We start from the raw sequence: 25,241 nt of genomic DNA, 5'->3' as shown, positions 1-25,241 counted from the left end.
TTTCTTCAACAAGTCACCCTCTGGGCTACACATTGCTCATCTGTAAAATAAAAGGACTTAGACTAGCAGTTTTAATGTCCCTATATTGAGCTCATATTGTTCTACTTTTTGAAGTTTTATGCTAAAGAAAAGAAAATGAAGAGGCTTTATATATAATCAATTCAATGCCTTAAAGAACATTTTCAATTGTTTTTATTAGTTACAGTTGTTGCAAATACTGGATTTCCCTCATGGCTCAGATGGTAAAGAATCTGCCTGCAATGAAGGAGACTCGGGTTCAATCCCTGGGTCAGGAAGATCCCCTGGAGAAGAGAATGGCAACCCACTCTGGTATTCTTGCCTAGAGAATCCCACAGAGGGAGGAGACTGGTGGACTACCTTCCATGGGGTTGCAAAGAATCAGACACAACTGAGCAACTAACACTGCAAATGTTATGGTAAATAAGGTAGGATAAAATGGCCTCCAAATATTAATAATATTTCCAAATTTATTAAATTAAAAATCATTAGGCTGGTCTTATACCATTTGTGGGGGAAAGTTAGTAGAGTTTTTAAAATTTTATTCCTTGTCCTTTAAAACTATTCTGTTCTCTTGAAATATTTCTTAACTCTTAGCAGCATGCATACTTGTGTAACTCACCAGATGACACGGGCAGTTCTTTCCCCGCAATTCTGTCCAAGCACCTGATGTGCATTTTCTGTGGTATAAAAGTTTATTCAGTAATTCTAGGTATCAGATGGTGTCATTTTGTTTTATGGGTGCTTTAATGATAAAAAGGGAGAATGGACCAAAAGTCAAGTGTGCTTCCAACTAAGCTATTGTCTATAGTTTGGCTAAAATTATGCTCAATGCTGGCAAACTTTTATTTACTGATTTTCAAGCATTTTGTTTTATTGCCTGCAGGTTTCTAACACCCATTGATGTGTGCCTCATACATTTTGAGGGCATTTTAAAAGAAGGATTTCTCTCCATTTAAGCTGATTTCTATCCATGTAAGCTGATCATTGGAAACTGGGGCTGGTTATGATTTCCATGCAATTTCTTATTGCAACCAAGAACCATAATCACAAAAATCAAGGCAGTAAATGCTTCAAAAATACAAATGCATTTAGTAGCTTAGAAAGATATAATGGTATCAAATCATACAATGGGATGGAAAGTACATTTGTAAAGAAAAGAAGAAGAAAAAAAGAAGGAAAGGAAAGTGTGCGGGAAGGATGGGGGAGGGAAAAGAGGGAAGGAGGATGGTGTCCTTACTTGGGTGTATGCTCCACACTGAATAAATTCTATATTCTTTTTATATTAGGTCAAAGCACCTGAAATTACTGATCTCATTCTTATCTACCAAAAAATGTAATTTTCATCCAGTTCAATCTAGTAGGTTCAAGGTTATTTTCCACAACTTGTCTTTGTATTGGTCTAGTGGTGAAGAATAATATGGCAAGTCACCCTCATCTGGATGGAGAACACTGACAGGCCAGGCTTCTTAGATGGCCAGAGCTGTCAGGTTCAGCCTGCCTAACCAGAACCTCTTCTCTACTCGGAACCAGAAGCCTACAAGTTGCTGTTTTCCACAAGGTGTTTAACTCTTCACTGCAGGTGAATGTCCTAGCTTCCAAACCCTTGCTGTCTGTGTTGTCATTTGCCTATCAGGACTTGCTACAAAATCTACCTGCCATTCTCCCCACCACCAATACGTCTAACACCATGGAGTTTAACCAGATCATATAGGCCAAGTAGCAAAGCTACTTTTACTGCAACATAGACCTGATACAAGGCCCTTCACTGGACCCAGTCAAAATAGCACCCTTTGGTGGATCAGGCAGTAAAGATCCTGCCTGCAATGCAGGAGACCTGGGTTCAATCCCTGTGTTGGGAAGATCCCCTGGAGAAAAGAATGGCAACCCACTCTAGTATTCTTGCCTGAAGAAGTCCATGGACAGAGGAGTCTGGCCCCAGCCCATGGGGTTGCAAAGAGTCAGACACAACTGATCAACTTTCACTTTCATGTCACCTATGTAGGTCAACATGTGTGGGTTCAGTCATGTCCAACCATTCGCAACCGCATGGACTGTAGCCTGCCAGGATCCTTGGTCCATGGAATTTCCCAGGCCAGAATACTGGAATCAGTTGCCATTTCTTACTCCAGGGATGTAGGTCAGAAGGACATTCAAACATGCAGGCTACCTGTAATGCCTTCAAACCCAGGGAGGATCACAGGGCACTGGCACTTCCTTTTTCATAATAGATGGTGTGAGTATAACGATTTCTCCTCTCTGTTTGGACAAATGTTCCAAAATAATGCCTAATGTTGGTTGTGTCCCAAGTTCACCTGGGTACAGTTTACAATGTTTGGGGGGGTTCTTTAGGATCTATAGGAGATCAGCTCAGAGGAACAAAGTAACACTTTTAGTGAAAAAGCATATTTTCTAACTTTTTATAATTAGTTTTAGAAATGCTTAATTAACACAGGTAAAAATGTGTACATAATTAATGTAGGCAACTATACACCTAAGTATAAATTTATATGTAAAACATATTGTATAAATAATTACATTTGTGCTTAAGGTAATTGTTACGTGTATATAATTAGCATAAACACAGGTATTTATTTTTTATTTTCAAATTATCTGCCTTAATCTACAAATAATTAAAGATATTTAGGCAAATAGATACATAACATAATTAAATATAACAGTTAAATTAAAGTGAAGATTAGAAACAATACCAATTAGATTTTTCAAGCTCAGAAAAAAGCACATAAATGGAAGCCACAAGTTCCTACTATAAAACACAAAAAAGCATGTGTGGTCCATACAAAGAATTATACCCTTTTGTACAAAAATTGTATGTAAAATCATAGTCGTTTGCCTTTTTTGCAGGGAGGGGCCTCTTTTCTTTTATTCTCTAATTGGCTGGTCCTGTTCTTGGGTTCTATGTGATATTCTCTGTAAGCAACAAAGAACTTTAGGTTCCCTCTACTTTCAGTGGTTTTTCACTCCAATGTGAAAACGTTATTACTAGTACTGTTATTTATTCCTCTGCTCATTATATACTTTTCTTGTATTTATGTTTTCCTTCTTGCACCCATTTCCACCTGCTGTCAACACAGACCCTGAACATTATAGTTTCTCTTTGGCTATATTTTAGACTGTTTCCTCTGCACTTATGCCGAACGGTTACAAGAGCAATGGTCTTCCTGGTCATGCTTCCATCAGTGACTTTATTGCCCATTTATGTTTTTGTCTTGTTGACCACCCTAGTAGAGTCTCCGTTGCTATAATCTTAGTTTCACTTCAGTTATGATGCTTGTTCTAAGTCATAAAGGAATCTGACAACTTCCCATTAACAGATCACTCTTTTCTGATCTGTAAATCTACATGAATCTTTAGTTTGCTTTCATGAAAAGGGAAAATTTTCTTTTCTTGACACCCTTGAGGTTTGAAGCAGAAAGAAATAGCTTCTGGGAGAAAGGAAGGTAGGCAGATTGCCCCTGGGGAATTAAGTCCTCTTTCTGAATGATATTTTCCTCTATCCCTTTTAAAATGCCTGGTGACTTCCAGGCTTGTAACAAAGGCTTCTAGAACCACTGCGACAGTATGTGTCTGTCCGGAATTGAGGCTGTGACTCGCTGTATGATAAAGGCAGCCTAACTACTGAGAGACACATTCAGGACTATTTAAATTCGCCAGCTCCTCTGTCACCCCATCTTTACATCCCAAATGTAAACAGATGACTCTAAAATTCACACAAAGTTTGTTATAGTTAACAGTAAAAACAATACACAAATGCACTATATAAATAAAACCCTTAAAGTCAAATGTCTAAAGACCAAAGATAGTGTGATTATTAAGTAGTACATAATTATCTAAGCAGGTCATATTCATAAAAGATATGTGTGTATGCTTGTGTGTGTGTATATGTATGCATGATTATGAAACAAAGAGACTTTTATAAAAAAGCAGAGCTTTGATTATGATTATGCACAATAATTCATACAGTTGTTTTGGATACTCTCTTGTAGATAGAGATGTGACAATTTTACATCTCGTGAAGGTAATTAACTTAGTACCTTAGTAATATAAACACTTCTTCTTAATATAAAGTCCATCTTCCTTTAGCTTTCATGAAGTCATTCAACAGTCATTTTTGGAACACCTACCATATTTCAGGCCCAGGCTAGGTTCTAGGATTATAAAGATTTGCAATACATGATACATGTTTCACAGAATGGCTATCTTCTGAAAATCTTGACACAGCTTACAACACACACTTCTGGAATACTATACTGATAGAAGCATACACGAAGGGCATCAGAGTATCCCACAAGACAGGACCCAGTCCTCCTAATGAATCTAGTAAAGTTCCATAGATGTCATACACTTCCAATGTATATGTTAAGAAACTAATTCTTTCATAGACAACTGCAATTAAAATGCAACCATTTGACTATTTGCATGAATTAGGCTGTTTGAAAAATAGGCTAATCTTGGTTTAATATTGAGTTCTTAATGAAGTTAAAGTGAAGACAGAACATCAGTGTGAGCAATGAAATATTATCCAAATGTATATTAAGGGTCTATGTCTCAATGGGATCTGTTTCTCTAAAGTTTTGAAAATGCTTGTCCCTAATTCTGTAGAATGCTGGTAGTACTGCATTTGTAGCCGTAACACAGTTGCAGAATTCCAAAAGGACTATTTTGTCCCATTTATTATAGTAAAAAAGAAATCCTTGCTGAATATAAAACATTGCTGTTTTGATTATGTGAACTGATTGTATGTAATTTTGCTGCTTCTTTTTATGTCATCATGTCCATTGAATCCCTTTTAAAGGAAAATCATTTTCTAGACTAAAATGTTATCATAAGAGCAGCTCTACTTTTGCTGACATGATTTTGATTAGGAAATTTAGATCTTCACTCTATATGAATACATTAGGAGAGGATTACTCCGATCGAGACTCCACAAGAGAGCTAAAATATACCACAAATAAATAATCAAGCATCTTGTATGAATTTAAAAATAAATCATGTATCATAAAGTAAAAATGGCCAGTTTAGGCTCAGAGAGAACACAGATAGCATTGCTAATTTGCAGCGGAGTGGATCCAGTAACATGGGTTTTTAATTAGATGGCAGAAACAGTAAGGTGACAGGGCTGAGAACAGGTAAATCATCCAGGAATAGCGAAGCTCGGAACGTGGAGCCAGCTGGTGCGGTACTGCCTTGGTGTCAGAGAGCCTTGCTGCATCCTGAAACTGTGACTGTTCAAACAGCCTGTCACACAGCTGTTCTTGCTCAGAAACAAACAGCCAGGTCTGGTAGTGGTATCACTCTGCAGGTACCATCACGACAGGAAAGTTTCTAGGAAGGACTGGGCAGCTCAGGGAGATGGAAAAAAAAAAAAAAGCTTTATTGGAAACACCCAAAAAATGTACTTAAAAATATCCTCTTCTCCCTCCTTTGCTTAATCTATGGCAATATATGTATCAGTTGAATTAGTAAGTCAGAATGACATTCATACCATCAGATTTGGGGTTCTCAAAAATTGGGGATGAGGAAAAGCTGCAAAATGTTGATGTTATCTTTAATGTTTGATGTGATCACAAATAAATTCTGGGATTTTGTTCTTTTCATTGAGATCGTATCGGTCTGGGTAGATTCAGGATTAAAAATTGTTTGAGAAGGAAGGTCTTTAAAATATTAATTTCTGTTCCTTTATTGATGCTTTTATTTATGGTGTTGAAAGGCATTACATTTGTCAAGACCCTCTCCGTCAGTAGCAACTGAAGCTCGCTGAATTCATTAAAGTAAGAATGACATGTTTAGAGACGTTTGAAAGATAGAAAGTCAATATCTAGGATATAATTAATCAGAAAGGTGTTTCATTCAAAAGGGAAGAGAATGATGTAAATTGGCACTCAAAACAACTTTCTAAGAGGACTTTACCCCAGTACTGTGAACTGAATCGTATCCACACTCCCCCTAGCCCTCAGTGTGACTATGTTGAGAAGTAGAACCTTTAACAAGTAAGATGAAATGAGGCCCTAAGGGTGGAGCCCTAATCCAATAAGACTGTCTGCCTAATAAGAGGAGGAAAAGAGAAATCCTTCTTTCTCCTTCAGTGGGCACACAAAGAGGTCATACAAGTGCACAGGTCAATGGCCACCATCTACAAGTCAGAAAGGGAGCCTTTACCAGGCATTGAACACTGCCACACCTTGATCATGAGCTTCCCAGTGCTCAGACTGTGAGAAAATGATTTTCTGTTGTTAAAGCCTCCTAGGTTATGCTAATTTGCTCTGGCAGCCGAAGCTGATTAATATACCCAGAGAGAAGTGAGAGTTCCCTGCAGATCTAGTGAGTCAAAGGAACTGGGCAATGGGGAGGTGAGAACTGCTTCTGTGAGCTTCTGAGCTGCTAATGGAGCCTGCGCAATCCAGCAAGGGTTGCCACAAACCCCAGATGCTTGCTGTGTGCCTTTCCATTGATGGTGTTGGCTTTTGTTGATTTTGTTTTCATATGTGTTTGTGGGAAGGAGAGAGCCATTTGTTTACCTTTGGTTTATTTATTTGTGGTACATAAATACAGAAATACTTCAGTTGGATAATGTATTGACATTTCAGCCATTTTGCTTTACAAAACTATCATCATGAAATAGAGAAGAAAACACATCTGAAAAATAACAAATGTTTTATTCAATATTTTCTATCAATGACTTTGATGATTATTAGTAACTTTTATGTAAAAACCAGCCAACCTCCATTGGGAAATAAGTCTATTACTTTATCAAATCACCTTTTAATTGCTTGCTTTGTTGAATAAGCACAGGCTTAAAAGTGGTGTCATTAATAACCTTTGACCAAAGATGGTAGAGGGGGGCAATCCATAAGTGAGATTCTAGTCAAAATCAATACAAACATGAAAAGCAGTTTATGTTTGCATTCACGGTCCCACCAGTTTGGCCTCTCAATTTTTTATCCCTATTCATATTAGTTTTCCATATTTGCAGTGATCCAGAAATTATCTTGTGCCCTCACTCAGTCATGTCCAACTTTTTGCAACCCATAGACTGTAGCCCACCAGGCTCTTCTTCCCATGGGAATTTTTAGGCAGTAATACTGGAGTGAGTTGCCACTTCCTCCTCCAGGGGATCTTCCTGACCCAGGAATCAAACACGCATTTCCTGTGTCTCCTGCATTGGCAGCTGGATTCTTTACCACTGAGCCACCTAGGAAGCCTAGACACTATCACATTCATTCAAAAAATATGATAAGCACTGGCTAGATATTGGAAAAGCAAAACTAGACAAACTATTTTGCTTGCTTTCAGAGAACGAAAATAATTGAGTGGGAAGACAATCATGTAGGTAGCTAAATTATAGTAAGATAAACATTGCAATGGGAACATGGATACAGTTGGCATTATGGGAGTACAAAGGAGGAAAGAAATCCAAAAAGTCAATGGAAGGAATAATATTGCTGTTGGCCTTGAGTGATAGGTTGTAATTTTCCATAAAAGTAGAATGAGAAACACAGATATAATTCCTGTGGTCAGCACAGTATTAAAATGTGAAAATTTTCATTTCTATGCCTTTGCAAGGAAAGGGTATATGGTTTCCAGTTCACACAATTTCCATCCCTGCTTTACCAGATGCCTAATAATATTTAAATCCACAACTTACAAGATAGAATAAGCAAAACTGCAACACCGGGAGGATGGACAGTGACTACGTAGCACTTTTTTTTAATTGGAATATTATTGGAGATTTGCAATGTTGCGTCATACAGTGAAGTCGATCAGCCACATGTATACAGCCTACCTAGAACTTTATGGGAACTATAACTACTTGAATATAGTAGCCAATTACACAGTACAGACTGCTATAATATGATGTTAATAATAATTACTAACATTTTGGACTTTCCTGGTGGTACAGAGCTTAAAATCCACCTGCCAAGGCAGGGAACATGGGTTTGATCCTTAATCCGGGAAGATTCCACATGTTGCAGAGCAACTAACCCTGAGCACTGCAACTCCGGAACCCACGCCTCACAGTCACCGAGCCCACGTGCCATGGAGCCCGGGCTCTGTAGCGAGAGGCTGTCTACAGGGAGGAGCCCCAGCACCCCAACTAAAGAGGAGCCTGAAATTACCAGAACTAGAGAAAGCCCACACACAGCAACAAAGACCCCGCAGAGCCAAAAGTGAATGGAGAAAGTAATTAAATTGTTAAAAAATAATTACTAACATTTACTGAATGGTAACCGTATACTATTCCAAGTACTTGCCATGTATTCATTCCTTTGCCCTTTACAACAATTCCATGGGAAGCTAAGATTACCATTGTTTTAGAAGAGGAAATTGAGACAGAGAAAAAGAAAGGCTTGGTATCTCATTCTAAGTCACGCAACAGGTAAGTGATGGAGTCAAGAACTGAAGCCAGACAGTTCAGAGTATGCATTCCCAAACACCAATTCTCATACAATAAAGACAGGATGAGGGAGATGGAATGGCTTTGAATCACTCCAAGGAATTTGAACTTTATTCTGTAGTAACAGGGAATCACTGAAGGTTTTTAAGAAGACAGTGACTACTCAAGTGTGTGTTTTAGAAAGACAACATGGAGGACATATTGGAGCAGAGTGCTGACTTTAATCAAGGGAACGATCAGAAAACAATACTGATAAACTAGACAGAGAAAATGAAAGCGAACCAAGGCAATGACTTTAGGGATGCAAGTATCTTTTCAGAGATGGAACTCATAGGCTGTCCCAGTTTCCTTCCCTGGGACCCTCAGGTCTACCCCTTTTTCCTGCCCCCATCCCTCTCAACAAGAATTTTGATGGCTATGCCTCTCTCCCATACTGAAAAATATTGACTGTGTTAACTCTTTCACTCCCTTCTGAGTTCAGATCCTTTAAAGGTATTGGTCAAGATGGAACTAAAGATTCTGTTGCTTTAATACATATTGAAGATCCCCTGGAGGAGAAAATGTCAATACATTCCAGTATTCTTGCCTGGAAAATTCCATAGACAGAGGAGCCTGGTCAGCTATAGTCCATGGGGTGGCAAAGAGACAGACAGGACTTAGCAACTAAATCACAACAACAACAATATGAAAAATAAGTAAACCAAATGACCAGGTTATGCCATGCAAATTAAACATTATTATACAAATTTATCTGTAGAGTCTTAGGCTGTACACATGTAATTTCAAAAATTAATTCTTGGTTCAGAAGAGATCCTGGAATTTCTTGCATTTATTTTGTTCATTTAGCCTTTCTTCATTTTTATTTTTTAAATGTTTCATACATAATATGAGTCAATTTTTATGTACATTCTAAAAGATAATAGCAAATAAACATCTGTGTTCACAAACCAGGTCCCAGATTTTTAGAACAGAACGTTATTATTCACTCCTATGTATTAATTATTTATCCTTTTATCTGATTTCAAGCTTGGCAAACTAAACCACTGGCACTTTATGACTGAGAAAAATTTTTGTGTCTGGGAACATCCCTGATAGACCTGTCAATGATTTATTTGCATAAAGGACCTAGGGCCTTACTGGAAAAGAACTCATCCACAGGCTCATTTTTTATCCACTCTAATCTTCCCTATAACTGTCCAAGAGCCTGTTTGTTCTCATGGCTGGAGAGTGAAAAGTGTGAAGTGATGAGAAGGGCTTTCAATTTCCATTAGCAACTTTTGGCTGTCTGCAGATATCTTGAAACTCTATTTCAGATACCAATACTGTTCAACCTAGAACCTCATTTACACATGAGAAGAGATAACCAAGAATTGGCAGATATTTGAGGAAAACCACCAGCAAGAGAGAATCTAAAGTCAACACAGTCAACACAGGAAAGAGCTAAACCCCACACCAAGTGAAACAGGGCTGTGAGAAGGAAAAAACAGTTAAGTACAAAATAATTTAAGTAATGTTTCTGAGAGAGATTGAAAAAGATAGCACATTTATATTTTAGTCAAGATGTAATCCTTTCACAACATTACAAACAATTCTGGGAGTGGCAGACAGAACATAACAAAATACAAAAACTACTCCTTAAAAAAAAGAACCAAGCCTGCAAGGAACAGATTATTACTGTGTTGCGTGATATCTTCCAGAATACCAAAAAATATATAAACCTTCCAAACTCATTCAATGAGATGTTGTGATCTGAACATCAAAAAGAAAACAGGTTAACAGAAAGAAGACAACCTCCCGGCCTATACTTTTACAAATGTTTACAAGCAAAGTATTAGCAAATAACAAAAGCACTATATAAAAGAACAGTACATTACAAAGTAAGTTTTATCACAAAATTCAAGAATACTTCAATCTCTGGAAAACTATTAATGTAGTATTTACAAGTTGGAGAATAAAAACCATAAAATCATCATAATAGATAAAGAAAGTTATTTCATCAAACTTAGTACTCACGTCTGATTTGAAAATTAATAAATTAGAAATAGAAGGAATATTCCCTGGTAATGGGTTATTTACAAAATAACTATCAAAAATTTAAACCCAATGGAAAAATTAAAGTCAATTTCATTTCAGTCAGAAACTAGTCAAGAATGCTCATTGTCACTGCTACAATGCAAAGCTAGGAATGGTCACCTTCAGATATAAGGAGGTATGTGTTGTCTATAGAGAATTCTAAAATGGTAGCAAAATCAGCTACTACACTCTGCTTTTACTCCCATCATGTGGCAATAATTCTAAACAATGTCAATAATAAGATACTTCTCTCTGAAAAAATAATATTGCTGGTCTAAGATCTAAAACTTCCTTGATGACTCAGGGGTAAAGAACCCACTTGCAATGCAGGAGACGCAGGAGGTGCAGGCTCGATCTCTGGGTCAGGAAGTTTCCCTGGATAAGGCAAGGTCAACCCACTCTAGCATTCTTGTTTGGAAAATCCCATGGAAGAGGAGCCTGGCAGGCTGCAGTTTATGGGGTCATAGAGTTGGATACAACTGAGAGACTCAGCAGAAGCATGAGCAAGAACTAAAACTACAGCCTAAGTGACTATTGTTTGTTAATATGTGCATACATGTGTGCATATGCACACACAGACAAATTAGCATATTTTGTTATTTTTCCTTTAATAACTTGTAATATATCTGGAAGCTACTATGGAAAATTCCTAGTTATACAATCAGCTCTGACCTAGGGCTAAGTCACATGGAGCTGTATTGAGAGAAATTTCCTAAGAGTTTAGGATTATTCAAGGTTGCTTCAGGAACTGTTTATGTCTTATACACCTATGGCACTACATATTCCTGCCTTGAAACAATAGGTTTAAAACCAAAAATTGATGTCAAGGTGATTATAAAGATGAAGAAATTAAACTAGATTTACTTCAGTTCTGACATTGTATGAAATGCCAGGAGAAAGACAAAAGACACTGGGCCTCAATCATGCCCCCCAAGAACCAGATGCTCATTCTAAAGCAATGGATCAAGTGACACCAATGTTTTCTTACTATTCAGAAATTCAGAAACTTACTGAATTTCTTACTATTCAGTAAGAAATAATATTTCTTACTATTTTCTTACTATTCAACTTACTATTGCCTCTGATGTTAGCGGGAAAACAAATACTTCTTTCAATAAAATATAATAGAAATTTATTTTGACTTTCTGATAAAGATATTTAAATGGAAGTTTTTAGCTTGCAATGGTATTTGGGAGCTGATAGAATTGATAGCCAATAGACATGCATATGGACAGTATTACAGTTTCTGGACTGGATTAAGAAATAGGATCTTTATGAATCATTGAAAATTTTATCTTTATGTTTAAGACTTTTCCTATTCATCTATCTGCTATTTCTTGTGAAAAAAAAAAAAACTCTAAAATTAAATCTAATAGAAATATTCTATCTACTATGAGCAAGGATGGATTAACAAACCTAGCTATACTGTTAAACATGAACAACCAAGATTAATTTTTCCAAAGTTTAATTGACAAATTTGCAGAAGTTAAGGCTTGAAAATAAAAAATGTAACATTTTTACTGATTATATAACTCCCCCCCTTTTCAAAAAATGCATTAAAGTAATTGAAAAGTATTAGCCATAGTTTTTTCCCTTTTATGTACTTTAATACTTGTATTCTTTTTAATATTAAATTCAGCTGCCATGTATATAAATATTCAATTAAATTTAAAAATTTCTAATCTCTCTGCATTTCTATCCTGGCTGCTATTATTACTTGTTTCCTTTCATGATTATTACTGAAAATAATTTTGTCATCTAGAGAACAGAGTGCTAAAAAAAATCTACTCTAGATGTCAAGTACATGAGGTATGCTATTATGTCCATCTAGAAAATATGAGACTGTCAACAGAAAACTCTCTCATAAATTATTAGACTTTGGCAATGTTGAACTCTAAAATACCAAATTAAAAATTAATAAGCACTAAAGTATAAAATAATTAAATGACTTAAAATGGATAATTATACAGGATGATGCTGAAGAAGACTCCTGAGAGTTGCTTGGACTGTAAGGAGAACCAGCCAGTCAATACCAAAGGAAATCAACCCTGAATATTCATTGGAAGGACTGATACTAAAGCTGAAGCTCCAGTGCTTTGGCCACCTGATGCGAAAAGGCAACTCACTGGAAAAGACTGAGGCTGGGAAAGATTAAGGGCAGGAGGAGAAAGAGGTGACAGAGGATGAGATGGTGGTACAGCATCACAGACTCAACGGACATAAATAAGAGCAAACTCCAGGAGATAGTGGAGGACAGAGGAGCCTGGCATACTACAGTCGATGGAGTTGCAAAGAGTTGGACACAACTTAGTGACTGAAAAACAACAACATAGAATGGGAAGATTCAACATTCTAACATCTAAATCTTTCCACCTTGAATTAACTGATAATCATATTAAGAATCATACAATCAAATCTGGAAATGACCTTAAAGTTCTATTAGTTGAATCCACTGAATATACAAGCAAAACTAGCACATTCTAAGTAGTAATACCTTATTCCACTCTGAGGTGGAAGATAAACAGGATATAGTTTTGGTTTCCTCATCATCATGATGTGGGGGCTTTCATATCATAGAAGCACTAAGATGCAACCTACCAGGGAATGAAAATGCCTACATCAATTTTATAACACTGTTTTAGCAGTTATCTCACCACTGTGTCCTCAGTTTGAAACACCAGTGAAATCATACCAGGATAAAAATCAGAGACAAACTCCATAAACATTCATGAGCACTCAAGACTTTGTGTTCTGAACAAGTTCCATGAAGGTAACTCACTAATTAAGGACATTTTTGTTGTTTTGTTTTGGTTTGGTTTTGGCCACACTGCATGGCTTGTGGGATCTTAGTTTCCAGACCAGGGATTGAGCCTGGCCCCTTGGCAGTGAAAGCACAGAGTTTTAAGCACTGGGGAATTCCCTAAAGATTGTTCTGCAACAGCATCATTCTTTTGATATTGACCTAAGAATTTTTATTTACTAATGACACTGTTCCTTGGCAACACATATATATGATAACCTCTCTAGATTGTCCAAAGGAAAGAATCTATTTTTAAAGAAATGCATTCTGTACTTGGTATCCTTTGGTTAACAAAATTAAAATCTTGGAATTTCATAGTTTTAGTTGGGAACTATCACTATTACCTCCTAACCATACTTACCAACATTTAATTATAGGGTATAAAAGAAAGTTTCTAAAATCATGAAAGATTATTTAAAATGAATGCTTTTCATATCACACAAAAATTTTATAAAGTATTAATTTCCAGACATTTTGTAGGAGTTAAATAAGAAAACCTGTGTCATGTTCACAGAAGACTTTGTATACATACTTTCTGTTCTGGAATCTCTCCTTTTACTCAAATATCTGAGATCCCTTCCCAGTGACTAAGACCTGGTGTTACTCTTTTCTTCCTCAGGACCCACTTCCTAACACAAAATCATTATCTTACAATTCCTTTCTGGATTTCTTAGCTCTGTCTTTAATTTTCAGTGTCACAAAATTCTACTCTGCTTACAAAATCTGTGGGTCCTCTTTCTCTGTAAATTCATGCTCATTTAGCATTAAGTTTCTTCCCATTTTTTATTCATCTGACTCTAGCCATACAGAACAGTTCCACTCACTCCATCCTTATCTGTTGGTCTAGAATGTGCAACTAATAGTGTGTAAAAAAAAAAAAAAACATGGAGTCATAATAACCCCCATATGTCCTGGCATTCCCTCTCCCCAAGCCAATAACAAAGCAGGCAGCTGAGTTAATGTAATATTTAGACTAGCAGTGAAAAGAGAGATCTTTCTCCCTCTTGTACTCTGAATAAATAAATTAGTCTGACCAAATGAAGAAATGTGGTGTAACGTGATTTATTTGGGCGAGAGCTGACACTGGTAAGACAAAGCCTCCTTATCTGCTTACAGAAACTTAAGCAGAGGTCAACAGCCACATCCTCTGATTCCTACACCACGGCTGAACACCGTGGGGAAGAACTTGAACCCAGTCTTCAATAGGAGTCCAAACATATACTAATATGTCTTATAGACTAAGAGAGAGTGAAAATAGAAGCCAGATTAAAGAGAGAAACAAACGGTCTCCTGAGAGAATTCCTAAGCGAAGCATCAAGAATAAGGTTCATAACTGGCTTTGCCAAGCAAATCAAGAGTCCTATTCAGAAGATGGAGTCCCAGGAACAGAGCTTCCGTCCAGCAAAGCTGAAAAGTCAGTGTCACTTAGGACCTGGTTTCACTGGGACCACCACCACTAACAATCTGGACACTAGAAGGGAAGGTATTTCCTTGCTGGATGGAGAGAAGTGGAGGCATTAGAAACTATTCCAAGAGGCCTCTGAGACACTGTGAAACATAGCAGGTGAGCGCATGGCTGTCGTTCCTATATCCCAGGGAGAGAGACCTGGAGGCACCCTAGAGGGGGAAGGTGCAGCTGGAGTGGGAAAAAGCAGAAGCAGAACCTGGGACTGCAATTCTGAGCACACTTACCTCCTCTGGATCCTGTAGAGGAGAAAGGGGAGGCATCATTCCATCTGGGAGGTGAAGTCTGTTGGCCCACTGTGCCCAGGAACAAGTAACTTAAGTGCTCTTACCGAGGACTGGGGGATCTAGTGTAATGGCAGAAAGTAATATCTAAGTACAAATCAAAGGGCCACATAGACTAGGAAAAAGCAAAACAGTTTCCCTTCAAAATACGTTTTTTTGGGGGGACTCCTCCGGTGGTCCAGCGGTTAAGAATCTTCCTGCCAACGCAAAGGACACGGGTTTGATCCCTGGCCTTGGAAGATCCCACATGCTGTGGGGAAACTCAAGTCTGTGCACCACAGCTACTGAATAACTGCTAAGCCCACAAGCCACGAACTACTGAAGGCCCAGCAGCAGAGCCCCATGGTCTGCAACAAAGCGGAGTCCCCACTGTCCGCAACCAGGGAAACCTGGGCACGGCACCAGACCCAGTGCGGCCGTAAATAAATAAATGTGTTTTCAAAATACTTTCTTTTTGGAAAGAAGTGACCCATTTTTCAACAAATATGAAAATTCAAAGTAACCAAATAAGGGCTTTTATTGCCAGGATAAGAAGTTTAAGGTCAAGAATACACAGGGGAGTGAGGGTGGGAGTCAGGTAAACCCACCAATTCAGAAATCTCTTTTCACGAAAAAGTACACTAGAGCTAAACCTATTCTGACATGTACACACTACTATCTTGAAGATAGATAACCAACGAGGACCTACTGTATGGCCCACTGAACTCTGCTCAATATTTTGTAATAACCTAAATGGGAAAAGAATTTGAAAAAGAATAGTGTATAACTGAGTCACTTTGCTATACACCTGAAACTAACACAACATTGTTAATCAGCTACGCTTTAATATGAAATAAATATTTTAAAAAGACACAAAATACAACAAATCAAAAATATATCCAAACTAATAGAGTGATGGAGGGAGTATTAATTATACAGGGAGGAGTCCATCATTTGAGGAAATTCAGCACAGTGGGGTCAAGGGAGAGGTAATATATTCCCAGATGACAGAACAGAGGCTACCTGGTAGTTGAGGAAAGATAAACGAAGGTTTTAGGAGAAAGGCTTCTGAAACAAACAAAAGTCCACATAAACTATAGTGCCTGGGTTTCCAGAGCAAACTGCTTGTATGCTATGAAAGATCATTTTGATGTAGCAATTGACTTTCTGCTAGAGGTCGCTAATGATAAGAATTAGAGCAAAATCACATGAGACCTAGAAAGTGTGTATAAATAAATCAATAAACAATTTAAACACATGTATTTGAGGTCCCACTTTTTTTATATGAGGCCTCTCCCCCACAAAGATCAGTATCATTTTATCTTTGTCTTTTAGGTATAGTACATAGATTTCATTTAGGTTGAAATAAATTGTATATAGCAGTTCACGGAAGAATTAATTCCCTTTGAATAAACTATTCATCCCTTTATAAAGGAAAGCAAAAGATGCAGAGATGAGATATAGAAATCCCTAATTCAAGAAATTAAACCAATTTTCTTTTTGGTTCATTAGTGTTCCATTTTTGTCAGCTTTCAGTATCTTTACACCTTCTGTAATGCTCGATTCTATTCATGTACACTCTATTGTTCTCCTTGTTTCAACTACTGGCAAAATCACAAAACAGAAGACAAAGGAAGTCATAATATTCTATCAGTTCAAATCGAAGGACCACGCATTTAGGAAGGATTCAAGCCTGCTTTTGCAAGATGATCCTGGAACACAAAAACATGATGAGTATATCAAAAATATTTCTCAGATACTGCCTGCCATAAAAAGATTGTTTGAATTAAACATCATTATTGCTCTGTTGTCAACATGTTAGAATATAGAGATAAGCCACACACACATGCCTAAGCTCTGTCATGATCCAAAAAGTAGTGTTATATTTGCTATTGCTGGTTCTTTTATTGTTTAAAATTTTCCACAGCACCCTAACACAGACCTTGGATTGTACTTTTGACAGAATTCATTTTTCTTCAACTTGGAAGAGACAAATTCGGAGTGATCCTTTGAACCCCTCAGATGTTTCAGAGTGCACTGCTGATGAATGATACCCTCAAGGACAGGGGCTGTCACCGGCATGGTATTTTGTCATGTAAATGTAAGCAAGGTTAAAGATCTTTGCTATTATTTAAAGTGCTTATTGTGATAGAAATATCTGTTTCATCTCATACAACTATGTATTAATTTTTCAATAATTTATGATTGACCTACCTAGTTTACAGATCATAAAAATTTTAGAGATATAAAAGATCTCAAAATTATCTTACTGAACCATTCTTATGTTCTATGAGGAATCAGTTTGGCCTAATGTTTAAAAGGCTTTATTAAGGTTGTGCAACCAAATAACAGGCTGGGGGACCTAGAATCTGCCTTTCTCCTTCACTGCTAAGTTCCTCCAGTGGGTGTGATATCTCATTCATTTTGTGGACAGTTACACTTATCAGAAAATTTACTATAAGAAGTGCAAGAAACTCAGTGATGCCGATCCTTACTCTAGTTCCAATGGAAGATATTAATTGGCTTTGGAAATAATCAATGGTTTGGCTTACTGGTTCTCATTCAACTCCTACTAGACTTGGTATATTTTACAACTTCACTAACTCTTAAATGAACATGAATTGAAGGGTTCAGACTGTACACTTTCTAAACGTGTCAGAAAAAAATGTGCAAATTAGAGGATCAGGACATAAGGTGTATGCTGGTTATGCCGTTGACAGTTACATGGTCAGATCATTGTGCTCCAGCTTGCAAATCGAGTATTTCCATGTGACATAAGATAGCAGGAAAATGTGACTCTGATCTGTCATCCATATGGAAATATTTTCTGATAGAAACAAAAAATTAAGTTCTGAGAAAATAATTAATATACATTTTGTCCCACAAAGCTTGCTGTGCTTGCTAAGGTCTGTTCCTCCTCCCCCCACAAAAAAACACCTGAAAATCATGACTGAGTCTATACAGACTAAACAAAAAAGAAACATTAATTTGATTGGTGTGGATAGCCACATTTAAGAATTCTAACTGAAACAAAGTTAGGTATGAAGGGCAAATTATTTTGATAACCATTTAACCAAGTGACAGAAGCAGAAATTAATAGTAAAAGGAGAAATATTTTGTCAAAAATAAAAATAAATATTGGAATTTAAAAAATCCTACCCCAAAGTTCACTGCAGCATTATTTACAATATCCAAGACATGCACACAACCTAAATGCCCATCAACAGAGAAATGGATAAAGAAGATGTGCATATATACAGTGGAATATTATTCAGATATAAAAATGAAATAATGCCATTTGGAACAACATGGATGGACCTAAAGATTATCAAACTAAATGAAGTCAGTTAAGCATGTGTGGAATCTAATTTTTTAAAAGAAACAAATGAACTTACTTATAAAATGGAAACAGACAAAAAGATACTGAAAACAAGCTTATGGTTACCAAAGGAGAAATGCAGTTAGGAGAGATAAATCAGAAGCCTGGGATGAACACACACGCACACACACACACTACTATATACAAGAGAGATAACCAACAAGGACCTACTGTATGGCACAGGGAACTCTACTCAATATTTTGTGATAACCCATATGAGAAAAGAATCTGAATCTCTCTTAATCCCTTGGATTGCAAGGAGATCAAACCAATCAATCCTAAAGGAAATCAGTCCTGAATATTCATTGGAAGGACTGATGCTGAAGCTCCAATAGTTTGGCAACCTGATACAAAGAACTGACTCAATGGAAAAGACCCTGATGCTGGGAAAGACTGAAGGCAGAAGAAGAAGGGGATAACAGAGGATGAGATGGTTGGATGACATTACCAACTCGATGGACAGGAGTTTGAGCAGGCACCAGAAATTGGTGATGGACAGGGAAGCCTGGCATGCTGCAGTCCATGGATCACAAAGAGTCAGACATGAGTGAGTGACTGAACTTGCTATAAACCTGAAACTAACTCAACATTGTAGATCAATTATATTCTGATAAAATAAATTTTTTAAAAATTGGGTTAATTGTTCTAGAACAGAATTTGGAAATATTATTCATGAGCCTTTGAAGTGTTTTTTACCTAAGTAATTCACTTTTAGATTAATATGCTAAATAAAATATCATGGATAAGCAATAAAAATCCTGACTATACAGAATGGGCCTCAGAATTATAGGGGTAAAGAGGAAGAAAGATGTGTTATTATAAATTTTCCTCCACATATCAAAATTACAAAGAGACAGAAATCTACTCGATAACTATAGAGCAAATACTGTGTTCAATATGCTATTTTAGACAACAAGCAGATTTTAGCATAAAATAAAACAGACCATGTCCCTGTTCTCAGACAGGTTAATATTCTATTAAAGTAAGGCAGCATATAAAAGTGAAGAAATTCATGGAGTGATGTACCTATTCTTTTGTTCTCCAAGTGTCAGGTTTCCATTTCTAAACCAAAAGAGTTTGAGACAAAGAGTGAAAAAAAAAATCTACATCTCTTTTCATATTTGATATCTTTTCATACCAGAAAACTACCCAGTGATTGTCTATAAAATTTTGATTTCATCTCCCTAAATATGAATACCTATTTAGACACATTCAATGTTTTCATATGAATGAAACAATTTTATAGTTAGTTAAACAAACATGGACTGAGCATCTACTTGCCAGGCACTTCCATAAGGAGTGGGGATATATATTTCAAGAATTCTTATGGAGAAAAGGCAAATAATTAAAGACAGTTATTTCAGCTTCCTGGAAGCTCAATATCCTTGTCCTAAGAAAACACAGATAATAATAATCCTTAAAAAATTTTTAACAATACTATTTTTAATCCTCCCATTCTGACCACCATTTTTAATTGTACATTCATAGTGTCCAGTCCTTACAATTTACATGCTATGTTCTTTTTCCTGCTTTGTAGATGAGGAACCAGGTTGATACAGAGTAAATATTTTCTAAGGCTGAACAGGAAGTAAAGAGTAAATCCAGGAATATGTCTTTAGCCAGCCTTATTCCAAGACCTACACTTCTACCAAACTCCCCAGGGTACTTACTATTACTACACCTTACTATTTATAAGCATTGAAGAACCTCTTTACATGTGCTCAAAAATTCAAATAAATGAAAGAAAGTGATTTATGTAGAGAGTGCTTTCATGGCTCTGCCCCCACAAAACATGGAAGTGGAGACCCCAGAATGACTTGCCTCTCTCTGTGAAGTGATGTGCCCTGTTATGTAGGAGGTGCGTTACTCCTAACAAGCGAGATGCATGCAAATCATTTCCATGTTGTAGGCAGGCTTCTGAGCAATATGTAAATAAGCAAGAGAAAAAATATCCACATTAATAAACAGCCCTTTAGATCCATGAAACCCATCTGCGACATTAGGTAAAGAGTTTGTATACTGTGCAGTCAGACGGGATGTCCATATTGCATTCCTCAGTGTCTGGAAGGGAAAACAGAATGATGGTTCAGGTAGGGCGGTGCCATATGGCTGATTCCATGAAAATATCACAGAGTTATTTTTTTTCAGCAACTGTGATCGGTCCATGTAAGCAAGGATCAAGTCTCTGCAAATAGAATTATGACACTCCAAGTTTCATCCTGTTTCCAAGGTCTCTTTCTCACACATCCTGCTGAGATTAACCTATAATATTTCTCTGCACGTGGACTGAGTTCTCCTAAAATAGGGGATGGCGACCAAAGGGAAATTGCAAGTAGAAGAGACACAAGCAACAGAAATGGCCTAAAGTGAGAATCACAGATTGACAATACAACATGTGCCAGTGAGCCCATGGCTGACATTATCAAGTAAGATGACTCAGAGGGAAAAAAAAAAATCCACCAAAGGAGCTGTTAACTCACACCAAACAGGAAATGAGTGATTAAAGACAGAACAGAAATGCAAAGCTAGGATCCAAGTCTGACATCTTCAGCTATGGCCTCCTAGGACAGGACCACAATACATAATAGGACCTATACTTGCCTGATACTGCTGCCACTCTCCTTGAGAACTGGGGATGAGAGCAAGAAAGTAACAGGTGTGCTGTCATTTCTTTTCTTTTAATTACTCCACCCATATTTTAAAATTCTTTTCCTAATGAGATTTGGGGTTCAGTTTTGTTATAACTAAAAAGCAAGAATTAAGGATGACAGAATCTGAATAGAGTAAGTCAAGTTAGCTCTGAATTTTGCAGCACCCTCTTTTATACTCTTGATTCTAGATAAAACAGGCTGCTGCTTTTAGCTGCTCTTAGCATCTACTTTGGGGAAGATGACTTTGAATGTCTTTAAAAGGATTTTTGCAAATTATACCATACAACACAAGAAACTCCACAACTTTTGGCTAGACTTTACCTAGGTTTACATTAGAATTTCAACCACTTCATCCCACAAGTGAGTTCTACTTTCATGTGATCCATGCTTGCTCCCCACACCCACTCTGGATTTAATTCTCTAAGTGTATTCGATCAAAATTCTGTTTGGAACCTCAAGCCATGTTGCCCTCTGCTAAAGAGGCCTCAGAAAGGAAGTAGACAGGCCTCTGACTTCTGAGACCTCGGCCAGTGACAGCAAGCAGTTGTGTATATAAGTTCTCTTGAAAACGTAAACATTCAACTAAATTTCTCTCCCAATCCTATTTGCTTTGCCTATCATCCAAAATGCAAGCCCAACTTTCCTCTCATTCTTTCCTCTCCTTCACTTCCTATCCACGATGCCCTTCCTGCTCTCTGAAAGTGATAGTCACTCAATCATGGCCAACTTCTTGCGAACTATGGACTGTAACCCTGCGGGCTCCTCTGTCCATGGAACACTCCAAGCAAGAATACTGGACTGGGTTGCCATTCCCTTCCTCCAGGGGATCCTCCTGACCCAGGGATTGAACTCGGATCTTTTCCATTGCAAGCAAATTCTTCACATCTGAGCCACAAGGGATGCCCCCTGCTCTCTGAGTCAGCTGTCAAATGAAATTCCTTCACCTCTTTGCCTTTAACTAAAATCTGGCTTGCCCCTGAGAACAGCTCTCCTCATCTTTCTAAGTATATTTCACATGTCTGGAGCTGGGGAAGTAGAATGGAGGGACTAATTAGTATCAACATTTCCAGGTCTTCACCTCCAGACTATTATCTTCCTACATCATATGAAATCTCTCCTCCTTTCAGGCTTTTGCCCTCTAGAATATCATGTTTTACTTCTCTTTGCTGTTGTCACTCACAGTATCTTTATTTCCTTCCATTTAACTGCCCATCACTTTTCTATATAGTTTAGAACCTGACTTTTTGTCTTATTTACCCCAGGTCTGATTTTCATTCTACCTTTAAGTTCCATCAAAACCCCAGAGTCACAGTAAAAACTTTCTACCTTGAAACTCTGAAAACTCATTACCTTCTTTTCTGATCACATCTGTCAACTGTCTAGCTCATTTATTGTTTTACTCCCACAATTTATACACATCCTCCATCTTCCAGTCCCACATCCCTCCATTTCCTCCAAGTCTTCAACACCTTGCTATCGTTGAATGAACAATAATGGAGAAAATTTCACATATTTGCCCACTTTTTTTCACTAGAAATTTATGGAAACATATGGCTCTTTTAGTATTACCTTACATTTCTTCCTCGTAGTCTGCTTTCTGTTCTCAGCTGTTCTTTTAATACTTAACCACAATCTCAAGTTCATTCCCTTCAGAATTACCTAGGGAATTACCTATTTTCTTATGAAGATTAAGAGGGAAAAGTCTATAAAGGGAAAACTGTTAGACCTCATAGTTTTCCTACGTTTGTTTGTGTCCCCTAAATGGTGTGGAAGGAAATCCAAATTTCTCACGTGCCAAGAGGGAATGAAAATTGGCTGAGAGAGCCAAAAGGGGTATAGAGGTCCTGTGGCCAAGAGTTGGTTACTGTTCCAACCAGAAACCTGAAGACAACACAGCTGCATCTTGAAAAAATCACTTGAGCCAAAGATCCAAGCAAAACCAGACTTTAAGAAACAATGGACACTTTGTGACCGGGGCCAGGCTTGATAAGTGATATCTGGGGAAAATGCCAGCACAGAACCAATTCAGAGCCAGAGCAGGAAGTGGTCCTTCCTTACTCAACACTGGTGACAACGGCATATGGTTCCTTGAACCCGGACCTCACCCCCTAGAGGATATGGTGGGTGAAATAGAATCAGGGTAGAAAATGTAAACCCCTTCATGGCTGAATTTTGATTCTGTGTTACCTAAGTATAAGGTTAGTTTATTGAACTGATTAAATCTGAAGTTGACTATACATCATCTTCTATTATCAAGTGGAAATGGGGGATTTTAATAGAGATAATGTCAGATCATGAGGGAAATAGTTATAAATTATGTATATGAATATGGTTTGCCAATTCAACTTTATAATTTCATATAATTACCCAAACAAAAAAATCCACTAGAAGAAATTTTCCCTGAGAAGATGCTCAACTAAACAAAGAGAGATTTGTGTCCTAGTTCAATTCAGTCACTCAGTCGTGTCTGAATCTTTGTGACCCCATGGACTTTAGCATGCCAGGCTTCCCTGTCCATCACCAACTCTTGGAGCTTGCTCAAACTCATGTCCATCGAGTCAGTGATGCCATCCAACTATTTCATCCTCTGTTGTACCCATCTCCTCCTGCCTTCAATCTTTCCTAGCATCAGAGTCTTTTCCAATGAGTCAGTTCTTCCCATCAGGTGTTCAAATTGGAGTTCCAGCTTCAGCATCAGTCCTTCCAAAGAATATTCAGGACTAATATCCTTTAGGATGGACTGATTTGATCTCCTTGCAGTCCAAGGAACTCTCAAGACTATCTTCTCCAACACCACAGTTCAAAAGCATCAATATTTCAGCACTCAGCTTCTTTTACAGTTCAACTCTCACATCCATACATGATTACTGGAAAAACCATAGCTTTGACTAGACAGGTCTTTGTTGGCAAAATAATGGCTCTGCTTTTTAATATGCTGTCTAGTTTGGTCATAGCTTTTCTTCCAAGGAGCCAGCAGGTCAGGTGGTCTGGTATTCCCATCTCTTTAAGAATTTTCCACAGTTTGTTGTGTTCCACACAGTCAAATGCTTTGGCGTAGTCAATAAAGCAAAATAGATATTTTTCTGGAACTTCCTTGCTTTTTCAATGATCCAACGGATGTTGGCAATTTGATATCTGGTTCCTCTGCCTTTTCCAAATCCAGCTTAGACATCTAGAAGTTTACGGTTCATGTACTGTTGAAGCCTGGCTTGGAGAATTTTGAGCATCACTTTGCTAGCATGTGAGATGAGGAGATGATTGCAATTATGCAGTAATTTGAGCATTCTTTGGCATTGCCTTTCTTTGGCACTGGAATGAAAACGGACCTTTTCTAGTCCTGTGGCCACTGTTGAGTTTTCCAAATTTGCTGGCATGTTGAGTGCAGCACTTTCACAGCATCATCTTTTAGGATTTGAAATAGCTCAACTGAAATTCCATCGCCTCCACTAGCTTTGTTTATAGTGACGCTTCCTAAGGCCCACTTAACTTTGCATTCTAGGATGTACTGTTTAGGGTGAGTGATCACACCATCGTGGTTATCTGTGTCATGAAGATCATGATCATGTGTCCTAGATTGTTCATCAAATTATTCATAACAAAAAGGCATCATTGACAATAATAAAGGCATGGAGAAAACCAAGGTACCCCCAAATAAGAGATTATTTCTATGTTTCACCATAATTTATATACATAATAATATACAATGAGGTATTTAAAAGTATATATACCTAATGGGCTTTCCCGGTGGCGAGTAGTAAAGAATCTGCCTGCCAATGTAGGAGATGTAGGAGATGTAAGTTCGATTCCTGGTTTGGGAAGACGCCCTGGAGGAGGAAATGGCAACCCACTCCAGTATTCTTGCCTAAAGAATCTCATGGAGATTCTTGGCAGGCTACAGTTCATAGGGTCACAAAGAGTCCAGACACAACTGAGCACACACAATATATGCCTATATTTATTTGTATAGAAAGATGTCACCACATAATCAGTAGACTGAAAGGAGAAAACTGACAGCTCCTCCCCATATATGAAATAGTATATTTTCATTCTCCCCTAATAAACACATCCACAATATCCATTTGGCCATAGTTCAGGGCTCATTTCCCGATTAGAGTCACGGTATGCTCATCAGCATTCGTGCTAACAGTGTCACTGTGATGCTTCATCAGACAATCT

At 37.6% G+C, this 25,241-nt stretch overlaps 1 long non-coding RNA gene across 1 annotated transcript; it reads left to right on the top strand.

The window, feature by feature from the left end:
- The first annotated feature begins 205 nt into the window (after positions 1–205).
- On the top strand, positions 206–14,312 carry LOC139038614 (uncharacterized). Its single transcript, XR_011491640.1, has 3 exons — positions 206–446; positions 1,425–1,600; positions 12,478–14,312. It is a non-coding gene; the product is annotated as an uncharacterized lncRNA (long non-coding RNA).
- Positions 14,313–25,241: the final 10,929 nt, after the last annotated feature.

The sequence above is a fragment of the Odocoileus virginianus genome, chromosome 16, assembly GCF_023699985.2.
Source record: "Odocoileus virginianus isolate 20LAN1187 ecotype Illinois chromosome 16, Ovbor_1.2, whole genome shotgun sequence".
Lineage (NCBI taxonomy): Eukaryota > Metazoa > Chordata > Mammalia > Artiodactyla > Cervidae > Odocoileus > Odocoileus virginianus.
The sequence above is the reverse complement of the archived record's forward strand: the minus strand, read 5'-3'. Positions and strand labels throughout refer to the sequence as shown.